Genomic DNA, 12,725 nt, shown 5'->3' with positions numbered 1-12,725 from the left:
AACTCCAAGTCCTGCAAGCACTGCAACGAGTTGCTGAATCCAAGGCTCAAGCAACCCACCCACAAGGCTCTTCTTCCTCTCAGCATTTGGGCGAAGAGGCAACCCAACAACTCCCAACTGAGACCAGCTGGGCTGAGGTTATGTATGGTTTCTGCCCGAATTTGCTGTTTGTCGAACTAGCATTGGAGGGAGACATGGGGATGGACGAGGAAGAGGAGGACAGTTTTCTGTGCGTTTTCCACAATGAGGATGAGGAAGGGGAGGAAGAATATGGGCTACTCCATGTGTACAAACAGGCTGCAGCCAAGCTGAAGATTGAGTGGCCTGCCCCGCGGAGGACAAAAACACTGAAAGAAACTGCTTCAATAGGAAGAGACTTCCATCCTGTACCGACCATGGGAAACAGTGTGTCCCCTCGATACCAGCATGCTTGGCGGAGGCCAAACGCAACTGGGACAAGCCCTTGTCCGGCAAGGTCTCAGTCGAGGACTTTGCTGCCAAGGATGTGCATGGTATGGAGGACCTGGAGTTCTGTGACCCAGCAGTGGAACCCTCTCTGGCTAACCACCTGCATCCCGAACGATGTGCCTCCTCCTACTCTGGTGCGTCTCTCTCTGGCAGGATGGAACTTTTCTCTTCCTCTATTTCCATAAGGTGTATGTGTTCGCAGCACGCTCTGCCAGAGCACTGAATGACACTGCTCTACTGCAGGCATATCAGGGAGAGCTGCTGGCTGAGATGGGAAGAGATCTGTGTCATCTTGGACCTCACCCTCTGCGCCTCCAGGGGCACTATCCAAGGCTATGGGTGCGCCATGAGCCTTGCAGTGGTAAGATAGAGGGCCCTGTGGCTGAACTTGTCCATAGGCAGAGGGTTGAATTCTGCAGGACAGAACGCAAGTCTTTCAATTTCTGCCTGACCCTGCAATGAGCCAGCATAGCTTCACTGCAGGAAGAGAGCAATACCCTGAGAGCAATACCCTAATGCCAGGGGCTCCAGGACATCGCAGCAGACTGTGAACCCGCAGTTAAGGTCTCAATGCAGAGGTAGGGACTGGGGCAAGCTGTCCTTCATCACAGCCATTTCAAAGCTCTGGCGATTCCCCTGGAGGGAAAAGGGGAGGCAGTCCTACGTGTCTGTACCCAGCGGCGGAGGGGAGCAGGGCACAGTTCCTACAGTGTCTAGCCGCATCTGCTTTTCAAAAGCCCTATCCCTTTGCACCGACCCATCAGTTTGTGTCCGCGCACAGGGAAGATGGAGGGAGTCCACTCTCCTCCCGAGTGTCCTTCATACTGTAGCTCTCCCCTTGGCACCCTTTTTAGTTGTTAGTTGAGGCCGTAAGATAAAGTACCAGTTGCCACAAAGCACTGCCCCCGTTTTGTGTGCAATCAGTGCCTATTCAAATAAATATACCTCTGTTGCATCCAGGCGTTTCACAAAGGTCACAGAAGAGTATAACCAAAGGCAGACGCCCTATAACACCACCAGAGGGCGCTACGGCACCACTGATGAGCGAGTCATCAGTCCTGTGGGTAACTTGCCACAAAAGCGGACAACTGGCATGCATACACAGTCCATCTTTGGGTCCTGTCCACGGCTATAAGGGGTTACAGGCTTTAGTTCATCATTCAACAGTTTCGGTAGTGAGCGGTCAAATACTAGAGCAGAAGATCTCCTCTGTGTTGAGCAAAGGGGCGATCAGAGCAGTACCAGCAGCAGAAAGCCAACTCGGCTTCTACTTTCTATACTTCCTGGTTCCCAAGAAGGGGTTGGGGGCAATGCAAACGCACAACATGTTGTCTCGCTCCATTTGTCAACGCGATTGGTTCACTAACGTTGATCTGCAGGATGCTTATTTTCACATAAGCATTCTGCCAGCACACAAGAGATTTCAGGTTCGCCTATTAGGGCATGGCCTACAAGTGTCTAGCTGTCCCTTTCAGACTAGCACTAGCCCCTCTGACTTTTATCAAGTGTGTGGAGGCGGAATTAATGCAGGTGAGGTGCAGGGGACTCAGATTCTCTGACTACATAGACAAATATTTGCTCTGCTCCGACTTGCAGGAGCAGCCATTGAGAGACACAGCTATCACAAGAGTGAACTTGTTGTCCAGAGGGAATCCCCTATACAGGGATTGGAGACTCCATCCCCAAGTGGTGGCCCAAGTGTGGGAGAAATATGGACATCTCTTCGCATTGCGCAAAGACACACACTGTCCTCTGTTCTTTGCACTAGCAAGCGGGTGACGCGCCATTAGGGGTGGTACTGGCACACCCATGGCCAATGGTCCAGCTTTACGCAAGTTCTCCTCCCAGTCTGATCCTTCGCACTCTATCCAGAGTGAGGGACCAGGGCTTCTCTCATTCGCATAACCCCTTGATGGCCAGGACAGCTATGGCTGGCAGAGATTATTTCACTCCTCTATGACCATTTTCATCCTCCTCCAGACGAATCTTAATGCAACCGGCCTACTGCTCAGAGTTGTTAAGACTATTCAGAGTGTCAATAAGTGCCACCAGAAAACAGATAATTCCCTTCAAAGGCTCAGTTTCATAGGTGCTATGCTTTTTTTGCATGGCTGCCACCTCTGCTTGTCATATCAGCTTTGACAATAATACAGTGGGAAAACACCCCTGATAGTGGAGGATATTATACTGGTGTATAATAGCAAGGTTCTGCCCACTCCACCAGAGGGATGGCTATTTCATGGGTATTGTTGAAGGGCAACTCAGTTCAAGAGATGTGTAATGCAGCACATACCTTCATGAGGTTTTACTGACTGGTTGTCACTGTACCCTTGTTGGCCTATACAGTCCTCAGTGTTGGAGCCTCGGAGGGGTGATTCTGTGTAGACTACCTAGCCGAGGTGGAAGAATAGGTCACAGGTGAGAGGTTTGATGATGACCAGTGAAAAAGGTGAGAATAATGGTGTGCAGATCTAGACAGACAGTGGCCAAGGCCCTCAGCAGCTAGCCAGCCAGCCAGCCAGTCAGATCATACATGGACCTCAACATGTAATAAATAAGAAAGGAGCCACTCAGGTTTTTGTGCCACCGTGTTTAATGGGATTATTGTAAAGGTTATGGGGGCAATCACAGAGCACTGATTTAATCAGAGACTGGAGAGAGAGCCTACCGTCAGCCTGAAGCTACAGCCTTTACATACAGTGTTGTCACCCGGCAGTCCTGCAAAGAACAGGCTTCACACAGCCACAGACATACATGTCAGCTTAAGTGAAAGTAGTTTGATAAAATGTCATGCTTGAACAAGATACCAGGTAGCCTAAAGCTAGCCTAAAGCCTGGCCAGCAACCCAACATGAAGCATCCCTGTGGTAAAGGAGCAGTTTGTAGATACAAATCACATTTCTGCGAAAATAGGCAATAAACTTGATGCAATATGTAATCTCTTTAACAGGCTTGACACAGACAGCTAGAGTGAAATTGGTTTGAAAAATTCTAGCTAGTTTAAAAATAATAAAATGTAAAATAAAAAAAAACTAAACAAAAACAAATGTAGGCTACAACTGAAACAATGACACAATGTACGTGGACAACTTAAAGTGACATGCTTTTAGTAAATAGACCAAATGGCCATTCATTTTATACCGTAAAGTGATCTGACCCTACAATCTCACGTGTACAGTATATTATCATATGGTAATATTAATAAAAGCCTATTTTATCTTTACCTCAGCGACATCTGCATGTTCTTTCATTTTTTTCAACTTTAGGATTACTGCCGTTGATATTCGCCAAATCTGGGCAAGGGAGATAAGATGGGAATCTCTGTATGATATTCCTGAAGCTGCCAGGGGTACTTATGAATGATTTATAGGAGTGAGAGGAGAGGCAAAGCCAGTAATGTTGAGGAAATGCATTCTATCTTATTAGCGGCCCATGTCATTTATAGACAGAATTACTTGAAAAGATATCGCCCCATGCTTTGGCGAAATGTTTACTTGAACTGTCTGACTACCTGAAATGATTGTTGAGATGGGGGGGGGGGGGGGGGCAGAAGCGTGTTGATTTGAAAAGACCATCTGCAGCTCAAGTTGTAGTGAAATATTATAATTACAACAGATAGCACTGTTATCTCGTTCCCATTTACATATCTATCTGGATCCACATTCTGTACTCTGGTAGAAAATCGAATGGTTTTCAAAATACGGAAAATATCGACTCGTGGAGAAAAGGAATTTCCCTATGTCTGTACAACCTACTGAATATACGGACTGATTAAGAAAGGGGAATTGTATTTGTCTACACGTGACAACCCTATTATTTAGTACCAGTATGTTTGGATACAGAATTGTAATGTTAGTCTATACTGTCCTACGTGTCCTATTAATAGGAACATACATTTTGACATACATACATACATTTTGTCTACTGTACAGTATGTGCATGTATTAGAATGAGGGATGCAGTCCCTGTTTATGTTAACCACCATTGTTGTCAGGGTAATATATGAATGCCAGAGCCTCAATTACCAAAGAGATGCAGTCATCATTTGGTTCAGTGAACTGTCACCCATTATGTGTGACGAGACTCATTCATTTTGGAAAGACTTCCATATTAAAGCAGCAGCGATAGCAGCAGCTTACAAACTGTTATCCCCAGCCTCTGCCTTGTGTATCGATCTTGCATATGACATGCAGGGGGAGATTTTAATGGCAAATGTTGGGACATTTTCTGTCTGAATAACGAAGCGTTAAGCATTTAACTCAAACAGCCTCTCTTTCCATTCCCTATGAGGAAAGTTTAAACAACTGTCTCCAACATCTCCTCCGATTACCATCATGACAAAGAACACTGCTGCTTCAAGGTCTAGTGACACGAATGAATCAACAATATATATAAAAAAAACTATTCTATTGACTGAATAGCACTAAAAGATAAAGGTATAAAATTGGCTTCTCAGACAAAATAGTCTTGACTTACCGAGACACAGAATCGAAATGTGCTTTTAGTCACTAGGAAGAACGATCTTGAAGAACGATCTGGCCATGAACTCTTATAATGTCACGCCCTGACCTTAGAGAGCCCTTTTATTTCTCTATTTGGTTAGGTTGGGGTGTGATTTGGGTGGGCATTCTATTTTTTTCTATTTCTTTGTTGGCTGGGTATGGTTCCCAATCAGAGGCAGCTGTCTATCGTTGTCTCTGATTGGGATCATACTTAGGCAGCCTTGTTTCCCACCATAGTTTGTGGGATCTTGATTTTGTATAGGTGCTGTGTAGCCTGCAGAACTTTACGGTCGTCGTTTTGTATTTTGTTGTTTTCGGTATTCATTTTAAATAAAGTAAGATGTACGCCTACCACGCTGCGCTTTGGTCTGATTCTTCCGTCAACAAACGTAACATATAATCTCCATTTGGCACAGCCAGAAGAGGACTGGCCACCACTCAGAGCCTGGTTCCTCTCTAGGTTTCTTCCTAGGTTCCTGCCTTTCTAGGGAGTTTTTCCTAGACACCGTGCTTCCACATCTGCATTGCTTGCTGTTTGGGGTTTTAGGGTGGGTTTCTGTGTAAACCCTTTGTGACATTTGCTGATGTAAAAAAAAATGGTTTTATAAAGAAATGTGATTGATTGATTAGTTGATTGAAGCATTAGTCCTCTCAGACCCTTGAAACAACAGAAGAAATAATGAAAAACTTTACTAGGTTTATGTATTTAGTATAAGATTTTACTATAATCTATGTACACGTGCTGATATAATCCACTGGGCACAAACGTCAATTCAACATCTATTCCACATTGGTTCAACATATTTTAATTGAAATGACATGGAACAATGTGGGAAAGATCTGATGTATAACTTACAGTAAGGCTAAGTAAGTCTCATGTGTCTAATAGGCCTATGGTTATGATGGTTATATATTGTTTATATTGATATTTCAATGTATCGAGTCTGGCATGTCAAGCCTTGAGCCTGTGTTTGCTTTATTGTAAGATTTAATTTAATATTTGATAAACAATACAAAACATACACATACAAACGACAACATCATATAAACATCAACTACATCACACCTGGCCAGACCCACTAGCACACACACCCCCATCTCCAACGCCTGCATCACTTCCCACCACATGGCCTGAAACTTCACCATTTTGTTTCTTTCCGTAGCCCACGCACTTTCAATATTTAAATAATACATTGTGTTAATGATAGCGGATTGATTGATTTCCAACATTTTTGTGTACTTTTTTTTCAACATGAGTAATGAGAAGAGAATGGTCAGTCCCGCTTAAAATTACGTGCAGCTTATAAAGGCTTTATAAAGCCTTCATAAACACTACACAAATGTGTTACAAATAGGGTTGCAAAGGGTCGGAAACTTTCCGGAAATTTTCCATGGGAAGTTAAGTCCGGGATTTTGGGGAATTTTGCTTAAATTCATCAAAGAAATTTGCTTATAACAGTGAACCTTTTTTTTTGTGGGATACACTTAAGGAAATTCTAGGTGTTGTGGCATATTTTGGTTAAACTATCCCCAATTCAATGGAATTGCAACCCTCTGCATGCACAGTGCACTCTTCCACCAAATCAAATCAAATTGTATTTGTCTCATGCGCCGAATACAACAGACCTTACAGTGAAATGCTTACTTAAAAGCCCTTAACCAACCACACAGTTTTAAGACAACACAAAAAAAGAGATAAGAAAAACAAATAATTAAAGAGCAGCAGTAAACAACAACAGCAGGGCTATTATATACAGGGATACCGGTACAGAGTCAATGTGCGGGGGCACCAGTGTCGAGGTAGTTGAGATAATTATGTACATGCAGTTAGGGTTATTAAAGTGGCTATGCATAGATGATAACAGAGTATAGCAGCAGAGTAGGGGGTGCAAATAGTCTGGGTAGCCATTTGATTAGCTGTTAAGGAGTCTCATGGCTTGGAGTAGAAGTTGTTTAGAAGCCTCTTAGACCTAGACTTGGCGCTCCGGTACCGCTTGCCATGCGGTAGCAGAGAGAACATTCTATGACTAGGGTAGCTGGAGTCTTTGACAATTTTTAGGGCCTTCCTCTGACACCGCCTGGTATAGAGGTCCTGGATGGCAGGAGGCTTGGCCCCGGTGATGTACTGGGCCGTATGCACTACCATCTGTAGTGACTTGTGGTCGGAGGCCGAGCAGTTGCCATACCAGGCAGTGATGCAACCCGTCAGGATGCTCTCGATGGTGCAGCTGTAGAACCTTTTGAGGATCTGAGGACCCATACCAAATCTTTTCAGTGTCCTGAGGGGGAAAAGGTTTTGTCGTTCCCTCTTCACGACTGTCTTGGTGTGCTTGGACCATGTTAGTTTGTTGGTGATGTGGACGCCAACGAACTTGAAGCTCTCAACCTGCTCCACTACGGCCCCGTCGATTAGAATGTGGGCATGCTATGTCCTCCTTTTCCTGTAGTCCACACTCATCTCCTTTGTCTTGATCACGTTGAGGGAGAGATTGCTGTCCTTGCACCACATGGTCAGGTCTTTGACCTCCTCCATATAGGCTGTCTCATTGTTGTCGGTGATCAGGCCTACCTACCACTGTTGTGTCTTAATGATGGTGTTGGAATTGTGCCTGGCCGTGCAGTCATGAGTGAACAGGGAGTACTGGAGAGGACTGGGCACACACCCCTGAGGGGCCCCCGTGTTGAGGATCAGCATGGCGGATGTGTTGTTACCTACCCTTACCACCTGGGGGCAGCCATCAGGAAGTCTAGGATGCAGTTGCAGAGGGAGGTGTTTAGTCCCAGGGTCCTTAGCTTAGTGATGAGCTTTGAGAGCACGATGGTGTTGAACACTGAGCTGTAGTCAATGAATAGCATTCTAACATAGGTGTTCCTTTTGTCCAGGTGGGAAAGGGCAGTGTGGAGTGCAATGGAGAATGCATCATCTGTGGATCTGTTGGTGCGGTATGCAAATTGGAGTGGATCTAGTGTTTCTGGGATAATGGTGTTGATGTGAGCCATGACCAGCCTTTCAGAGCATTTCATGGCTACAGACATAAATGCTACTGGTCGGTAGTCATTTATGCAGGTTACCTTAGTGTTCTTGGGCACAGAGACTAGGGTGAAAATGTCAGTGAAGACACTTGCCAGTTGGTCAGTGCATACTCGGAGTACAAGTCCTGGTAATCCGTCTGACCCAGCGGCCTTGTGGATGTTAAATTGTTTAAAGGTCTTACTCACATCGGCTGCAGAGAGCGTGATCACACAGTCATCCGGAACAGCTGATGCTCTCATGCATGTTTCAGTGCCATTTGCCCTGAAGCGAGAATATAAGTTATTTAGCTTGTCTGGTAAGCTCGTTTCACTGGACAGCTCTCGGCTGTGCTTCCCTTTGTAGTATGTAATAGTTTGCAAGCCCTGCCACATCTGACGAGCGTCGGAGCCGGTGTAGTACGATTTGGTGTAGTACGATTCGATCTTCATGAACATGTGCAGTGCACTCTTTCATCACATGTACTGTACAGCTGATTATCACGGTCTTGCACACTAACGAGATGCTATTGATCCCATACTACTACACTGTCTGAGCCAAGGACTGCATGCTTTCTGGTAAGTTTTGATTACAGTACTGGGTGGGGTGAATATATGACATGATTTTTTGTTAACTAGTAAATAGTAGCCTACAGCAAAGTGTCTTTACTTAATTTCTAACTTGTTAACCAGCATTTGGAATTTTGGATGAAAAGCATGCCCAAATTAAACAGCTTTCTACTCAGGCCAAGAAGATAGGATATGCATATAATTAGTAGATTTGGATAGAAAACACTCTAAAGTTTCCAAAACTATTACAATAATGTCTGTGAGTATAACTGAATTTGGCAGGCAAAAACCTGAGAAAAATCAAGGAAGTAGGATTTCTTTGTTGTTGTAGTTTTCAATGCCATTACAGTATCTATTGACTTAGGACTCAAATTGCAGTTCCTGTGCCTTCCACTAGATGTCAACAGTCTTTAGAAATTGTTTCAGGCTTGTATTCTGAACAACGGAGGGAGTAAGAGCAGTCTGAATGAGTGGACCCTGCCGTGTCACAGAGCTTTTTCATGCGCGCGACCAGAGAGAGTGCCTTTCTTGTTTACCTTTTTACCTTACTTTGGGATATATTACATTTTAAAATTTTCAATAATTTTTTTTTTTTTACCCTGTTTTCGTGGTATCCAATTGTTTAGTTGCTACTATCTTGTCTCATCGCTACAACTCCCGTACGGGCTCAGGAGAGACAAAGGTTGAAAGTCATGCGTCCTCCGATACATACACAACCCAACCAAGCCGCACTACTTTTAACACTGCGTGCATCCAACCCGGAAGCCAGCTGCACCAATGTGTTGAAGGAAACACCATGCAACCTTGGTTAGCACGCACTGCGCCCGGCCCGCCACAGGAGTCGCTGGTGCGCGATGAGACAAGGATATCCCTTGTGCGTCGCCCCACGGACCTCCCGGTCACGGCGCGAACCCAGAGTCTCTGGTGGCACAGCTGGCACTGCAGTACAGCGCCCTTAACCACTGCGCCACCCGGGAGGCCCTACGAGAGGTAACTCTGTCGGGAGCATGCGTCATGAGACCAAGGCACTCTGCCAGACCACTGACTGACTCAAAGAGGTCTCATGAGCCCCTCCTTTATAGTAGAATCCTCATTCAAGTTTCTAAAGACAGTTGACAAACGTCAGATTTCCCACCTCCTGGTTGGATTTTTCTCAGATTTTCACCTGCCATATGAGTTCTGCTATACTCAGAGACATCATTCAAACAGTTTTAGAAACTTCAGAATGTTTTCTATCCAATACTAATAATAATATGCATATATTAGCATCTGGGACAGAGTAGGAGGCAGTTCACTCTGGGCACGCTATTCATCCAAAAGTGAAAATGCTGCCCCCTAACATTGTTTGACATGTTTCTACGAACTTTTAATGTACTTTTTTAACAACTTTTCGTTACTGAACTAAAGGCACCAATAAACCTGAGGTTTTTGGACATAAAAAGGGACTTTATTGAACAAAACAAACATTTATTGTGTAACATGGAGTCCTGGGAGTGCCACCAGATGAGGATCATCAAAGGTTAGTGATTCATTTAATCGCTATTTCTGACTTTTGTGAGTCCTCTCCTTGGCTGTAAAATGTCTGTATGGTTTCTTGTGGCTAGGCGCTGTCCTAACATAATTGCATGGTGTGCTTTCACCGTAAAGCCTTTTTGAAATTGGATTAACAAGAAGTGTATCTTTAAAATGGTGTATAATACTTGTATGTTTGAGGAATTTTAATTTTGGGATTTCTGTTTGAATTTGGCGCCCTGCAATTTCACTGGCTGTTGTCGAGGCGGGACGCTAGCGTACCAATGATACCAGAGAGGTTAACTACATCATCTCCATCCCTCAATCAGTATTCGACAAGAGCACAGACACAAGGGACAACAGACATACAGGTCTCTGCATTGCAGAGGAGCTGAAGGCAGTCATCAATGACCTTGGACCACAGAAGGTATTTGCATTGGTGACAGACAATGCTGCAAACATGAGGCTGCTCGGTCTGAAGTGGAGGAATCCTACCCTCACATCACACCCATTGGCTGTGCTACTCATGCATTACATCTGATCCTCAAGGACATCATGGCACTGAAAACAATGGATACACTACAAGAGAGCCAAGGAAATGGTTAGGTATGTGAAGGGTCATCAAGTTATAGCATCTACCTCACCAAGCAAAGTGAGAAGAATAAGATCACCACATTGAAGCTGCCCAGCAACACCCCTTGGGGTGGTGTTGTCATCATGTTTGACAGTCTCCTGGAGGGGAAGGAGTCTCTCCAAGAAATGGCTATATCACAGTCTTCCGATATGGACAGCCCTGTCAAGAGGATCCTCTTGGGTGACGTATTTTGGGAGAGAGTGGTAAGCAGCCTGAAACTCCTGAATCCTATAGCAGTAGCCATTGCATGGATTGAGGGGGACAATGCCATCCTGTCTGATGTTCAGCCTCTGCTTACAGATGTAAGAGAAGAAATCCGTATTGCCCTGCCCACTTCAGTGTTGCTCCAAGCAGAGAAAACTGCAGTTCTGAAATACATCAAAAAGTTTGAAGACTTCTGCCTGAAAGCCATAAACCCCGCAGCGTACATGTTGGACCCCAAGTATGCTGGCAAGAGCATCCGGTCTGGTGCAGAGATCAACAAGGCCTATGGTGTCATCACTACCGTGTCTCGTCACCTGGGCCTGGATGAGGGCAAGGTTCTTGGCAGTTTGGAGAAGTATACTTCCAAGCAAGGGCTTTGGGATGGAGATGCAATATGGTAGTCGTGCCAACATATCTCATCAGCCACCTGGTGGAAGAGACTTTGTGGATCTGAGGCTCCATCATTCTCCAAATCCCACTAACATCAGCTGTCCCAGAGCGCAACTGGTCCTTGTTTGGGAACACACAAACCAAAGCACGCAACAGGCTGACCAACATAAGGGTTGGCTATCCTGGCAAATTTGAGTTTTTTTTATCCTGACAACGAGCTATCCTCAACAAGGTTGGAAAGTGACAGTGAAGATGAGGCCTCAGTGTCTGACATTTAAGAGGTGGACATTGAGGAGGTCCAGAGAGAAGACATGGAAGCCTGAGAGGAAGACAACCAAAGCTTAGTTTCTAGAATATCATTTTACCAATACTATATGTTGACAACGTTTTTGGGAGATGTGATGGATCATTGAGGATCATTCAATATTCCCTTTCTTTTGTTGTTCAGTGAAATCATCCCATGCGAAGAGTCAACTGATTTAATTAAAGTTAAATTCGTAACAATCATTTAAGATTTTTCTATTGGAAGGATTTAATAATTTGCAATTATGTCTACTTATGATAAGGTAAAAGGTTTATGTTTCTGTCTCCATATATGGTAAATATATCCAATTCAAAAAACATCTACATTTTAAATTGTATTAATATTAATTTGCATATCTTTCTGTTAATTCCCGTTAATTCCCATATATTTCCATAAATTCCCAAGGAAATTTTCCACCTCTGAACATTCCTCCAAATGCGCAACCCTAGTTACAAATCATCTATAACTGTATGTCATGCTTAAGGGTTCATAAATGTGGCATAACTGTGTGACAACCACCAATGTCAAATGTGACATAACCCACTATGTCAAATAGGACATAAACCTGTGCTTTATAAGGGGTGGCATAAGCACCGCTTAATAAAGGCTTTATAAATCATATTAAATTGAGACTTCACAAAGCATTTTTAACCCTGTCATGCATCTTGGTAGAGCATTGCAACGCCAGGATAGTGGGTTCGGTTCCCAGAACCCATGTCAAAATCTATTCACGCAAGACTGTAAGTCGCTTTCAGGCCCATCAGGTCTTTGACACATTCACCCACTCCACCGCTGAAAGATCATCCACAAAATGCTGGCACCATTGTTACAGGTAGTAATCAAGCCCTGGACTCCAACATGGGAAAAGAAGAGTAATACCTGGTGCAGTGGTCTCAGCTAGGACTACTCCAAATCATCTTGGCTCTGACACACACACACAAGCTTTGCAGGTCCATCAACTCCTTTAAATAGCTCTCACACCCTACAGTAACCTGTGGATCATGAGAGAACCTTCATTAATCAGCAGAACATTAATAATCGATTTATTGACACTTCATGTTATACTTAGTTTGAAGTGAGATACCGTCGGTTATTCACAACACATCCATAAAGACTCTATATCGCATGACACT

General features: G+C 44.3%; 1 pseudogene; it reads left to right on the top strand.

The window, feature by feature from the left end:
* Window positions 1-243: 243 nt before the first annotated feature.
* LOC149982527 (uncharacterized) lies at window positions 244-11,449 on the top strand (annotated as a pseudogene).
* Window positions 11,450-12,725: the final 1,276 nt, after the last annotated feature.

The sequence above is a fragment of the Oncorhynchus mykiss genome, chromosome 7 (genome assembly GCF_057628025.1).
Source record: "Oncorhynchus mykiss isolate SJ-2025 chromosome 7, ASM5762802v1, whole genome shotgun sequence".
Taxonomy (NCBI): Eukaryota; Metazoa; Chordata; class Actinopteri; order Salmoniformes; family Salmonidae; genus Oncorhynchus; species Oncorhynchus mykiss.
Note: the sequence above shows the minus strand (reverse complement) of the source record. Positions and strands in the feature narration are given on the sequence as shown.